Source organism: Pteropus medius, unplaced genomic scaffold (genome assembly GCF_902729225.1).
Source record: "Pteropus medius unplaced genomic scaffold, Ma_sr-lr_union100, whole genome shotgun sequence".
Lineage (NCBI taxonomy): Eukaryota > Metazoa > Chordata > Mammalia > Chiroptera > Pteropodidae > Pteropus > Pteropus medius.
In genome coordinates this window covers 41,631,258-41,635,945 of record NW_024354875.1, presented here as the reverse complement: position 1 = coordinate 41,635,945, position 4,688 = coordinate 41,631,258, and the positions used below count along the sequence as shown (strand labels likewise).

Genomic DNA, 4,688 nt, shown 5'->3' with positions numbered 1-4,688 from the left:
TATGGGCAAATAATTTTTGACAAAAGAGCCAAAAACATACAGTGGAGAAAGGAAAGCCTCTTCAATAAATAGTGCTGGGAAAACTGGAAGGCCACTTGCAAAAGAATGAAATTAGACTGTTGTCTATCACCACACACCAAAATTAACTCAAAATGGATTAAGAACGTGAATATAAGACCGGAAACAGTAAATGCATAGAAGAAAACATAGGAACAAAACTCAAGGACCTTGGACTTAAAGAGGATTTTATGAATTTGACCTCAAAGGCAAGAGAAGTAAAAGCAAAAATAAATGAATGGGACTGCATCAAACTAAAAAGTTCTGCTCAGCAAAAGAAATCGTCAAAAAGGTAAAAAGACTAAAGAGACAACCATCCAAATGGGAAATATATTTGCAAGCAACACCTCTGATAAAGGCCTAATATCCAAAATATACAAAGAACTCATACAACTCAATAACAAAAAAACAAATGATCCAGTCAAAAAATGGGCAGATGATCTGAATAGACACTTCTCCCTAGAGGACATACAAATGGCCTACAAACATATGAAAAGATGCTCAACATCACTAGCTATTAGGGAAATGCAAATCAAAACCACAATAAGATACCATCTCACTCCTGTTAGAATAGTTATAATCAACAGGACAAGTAATAACAAATGTTGGAGAGGATGCAGAGAAAAAGAAACCCTCATACACTGCTGGTAGGACTGCAAATTGGTACAGCCACTATGGAAAACGGTATGGAGGATCCTCAAAAAACTAAGAATTGATCTACCTACCATATGATCCAACATTCCCATTACTGGGTATTTACCCCTAAGACTTGAAAACCCATATCCAAAAAGATATTTGCACACTGATATTCATAGCAGCATTATTCACAGTGGCCAGGACAAGGAAACAACTGAAGTGTCCTACGATAGATGATTGGCTAAAGAAACTGTGGCACATATATACAATGGAATATTACTCAGCCATAAGAAGAAATACTGCCATTTGCGACAATTTGGATGGACCTTGAGATAATCATGCTAAGTGAAATAAGCCAGACTGAAAAACTAGAAAAATCACATAATATCACTTATATGTGGGATATAAACCTAAAAGCAACAAATGAACAGGACTAACAGAGACTCAGGGATATGGACAATGGACTAGTGATTACCAGAAAGTAGGGGGTGGGGGAGGAGAGGAGAGGTAGATGGGGTAATATATAGAGGGGAGGAGAGGGTGAAGTGGTTAAAGGGGATCAAATATATGGTAGCCAAAGGAAACTGGACTTTGGGTGGTAATCGCACAATAGAATATATAGATGTCAAATTATAATGCACACCTGAAAATTATATAATTGTATTAACCAATGTTACCCCAATAAACAATTAAAAAAAGAAAAAAAAACTTTAAAAAATTAAAAAATAAATCCATACATTGCAAGCAGACAGAAATTATAGCAAAAAGGATATATTCAAGTTCCTTCCAAGTAAACATATTTACTGCAAACCCAAGTAATGTTTTGTTTGGCACCATCTCAATTCTCAATTAATCTGGTTTTTATAGCACATACACACTGCAGATAAGAACAATTCCTCCACTTCAGATAGTCTGAGGAACAAATAGCTTTTAAAACATGAAGATTAATAAATAAAGTGTTTATTAAACAACAGAAAGCATCTTCAGCAGAAATTCCTAAGAATTCAACTTCTAAGATAAACACAATTTGCTTTCATTCATGCCAAAGAGATTCAGTATTAGTGTCAGAATAGCTTCATCAAACTATCCCAATGTTATACTTAAAGTAGAATACATTTAAAAGTTTGGAAGTACGATTTTAATTTTTTCCTGATATTTTGAAGTCCTTGACAGACTGGGACAATAATGTAATGTGTTAGAACTAGATCTATGAAGTAAAATGCATCAATATGACCAATGTTCATTCATTTATTCATTCACCAAATATTTATTGAGTCATTACCTGTGCCAAGCCTTTTCTGGGTGCTAAGGAAAATAAACTTGAGTAAGTCATATTCCTGGATTCAAGAGACTCAATGGAATAACAAATCTACAATTTTATTCAGGGCAGTGATTGTCGGATTAAAAGATTTTATTTCCTTGACTCCTTTGCAGTTAGTGGTAACCAATGAGGTATAAGCAGAAGTGTTATCTGATATCTTGGAAAGTTTCCTAAAGAGAGCTGACTCAATTGGATAGTATCCTTATTTTTCTATCTTAATCTACACACTTTTTCTTTAGAGCTGCTTAAAACTTGAACATAATGTTTTGAGGTACCTTGGACTGTGAGGTGACCTTGGAAATGGAAACTTTGTGTTAGGATTCGGCATCAGAAAGATAGAAGAAAGTTAGGTGCACTAATTAGTCTATTTTTTTTTTTACCTGAGAAACAAAATTATACCACTTTTAGTAAAATAATTTTAGTTGCACGAAGATATTCTGTAACTGGAAAAAATGGAAGAGTAACCAATTAGGGATTATTTGAATTGTCAATTAGTGTTGTTCTAGATGAGAGTGAAGGATGTGCTAGATGCAAAAGCCGTCAAGAAGAAATAATAAAAAATAAATTGTGATTGATTGAATTTGGCAAAAGCAGGACACATATATTGCATTGTTTTCTAGGAGAATGATTATAATAACAGACACTTCTGAAAATGTGCACTTTTGGATAAATATAAAGTTTTTAAAAGATATGTTGAAATTAAATTAATGGTGGGATGACAAGCAAAGGTGTTTAATGTGTACAATTGAAATGCTAGAATTCGCTGAATATGACACATTAGCTTATAAAAACAGTTCCCAAACATTTTTGACAGGAGATTTGGATGGAATTTAGTTTCTATAAATACCCTGCTATAATAGTGCTCACCAGCCCACTCTGGAAATTGTTCCTTCATTTTATTATTTTATTTTATTTTTATCTAGAAGAAATTCACATAAAATAGAATTAATCAGGAGTGATGTCAGAAGCATGGCGAAGTGAGAGCTGTCCCCATATCTCTTCCCTTGAAATAACAATAAGCTCAACACCTAAAACTCAACAAATAACACCCAATCTGCACACGAGCACATTTGAGTGAATGATCTGTGCTTAAGAGCTACCATATGTCAGAACAGCAGAGTGGGGTGGTAAATTGGGAAGAACAAAGAAGCTGCCTCTTGCCGTCTGGAGCTCCCTGCAGGAGGAGGGGTGTGGGGCAGGGAAAAGGTGTGGAGGGTTCCCTGAACAGCCCTGCCTAAGAGATCTGTGAGCTCCACGCAGCAGCAGCAGCAGAGCCCAGGAATCAGGGAAGAAAGTAAAGGGGGAAAGGCAGAGAAGCATCAGCTGATTATTACCAGCCACAGTTGCAAAACATGAGGCTGAGCCACAACAACCCACATCCTCCAACTGCCATATCCTCCAAGACTGAACCCCGCAGAGCCCCAGGAAAATTTGAGCAAATACTACCGGAACTGTCGCTAACACTGACAGGGACTGAGATTGAGGGTAGTGATCCTGAGTGAATATTTATTAAAAAAAAAAAAAAATCTGGACATGTTTCTACAGTGTAGTGATTAGCACGTCTCTTTTACATGCAGAAGGTCCTGAGTTTGTACCCCAGTGGAGCCATAGTCCATGGTCTATGGCCATGCCACCCTGAACAAGCCCAATGTCTGATCTTGGAAGCTAAGCAGGGTCGGGCCTGGTTAGTACTTAGATGGGAGACCACTTAGGAAGACCAGATGCTGTAGGCATAAATAATAATAAATAATTTTAAAATTTTTTGAGCATTATTAAGGCTCAAAGCAGGAATCCAAGAGGCTTAGCTGCCACCTACTGGAAACCAAATGAAAAACACTTTAGCAACAGGCTAAAGAGAGACGTTTATATAATAAACCTTTTTGAGAAAAAGAAAAAAAAAACAGAACACACTTCCATTGATGCTCAGGCAGAGAAAAAGTCCGTTAAACACCATGAACAACCAAGATAACAAGCAGCTCAGAAAAAAAGAGAAAAATCTCCAGAAAATAAGCCTAAAGACATAGAAATATGCAACTTAAATGACAGAGAATTCAGGACTGTAGTTCTGAAAAAACTCGATTAGATCCAAAATAATTCTTATCAACAATTCCAGAAGATAAAACAACAACAACAACAACTAGATCAGCAGGATGAGTTTTTATTGTTGTTTTTTGATTTTTGTTTTTTTCTTAGCAAGTAGATTGAAGCCATAAGAATGAACCAAATAGATCTTCTGGAGATAAAAAACACACTAAAAGAGATGAACAATGAAATAGCAAGCTTGGAAAATAGAGTCGACAAAAATGGAGGAAAGGATCAGTGATATCGAAGACAGCAATCTAGAAATAAATCAGAAAGAAGATAAAGAGACTGAAGAATGAAAAATGATGAAAGAGAAATACAAGAACTAGCTGATACCATTAGGAAAGAAAACAAGAATGATGGGTATGGGGAGCATGGCATAGAAAATGCAGTTAGCATTAATATAATGGCTAGGTGGAGAGCTAGAGGAGAGAAAGAGCAACTAGGGGGATCATTTTATAAACTATATAAATGTATAACCAATGTACTGTATACTTGAAACTAATAATAAAATAAAATTTTAAAAATTACGGCAAAAGAAAAAAAAAAGAATAATGGGTATTCCATAAGGAGAGGAAAAGGAGCAGGGATC

At 35.7% G+C, this 4,688-nt stretch overlaps 1 pseudogene; it reads left to right on the top strand.

Moving 5' to 3' along the window:
• The first annotated feature begins 3,631 nt into the window (after positions 1-3,631).
• Positions 3,632-3,747, top strand: LOC120597375 (uncharacterized; annotated as a pseudogene).
• Positions 3,748-4,688: the final 941 nt, after the last annotated feature.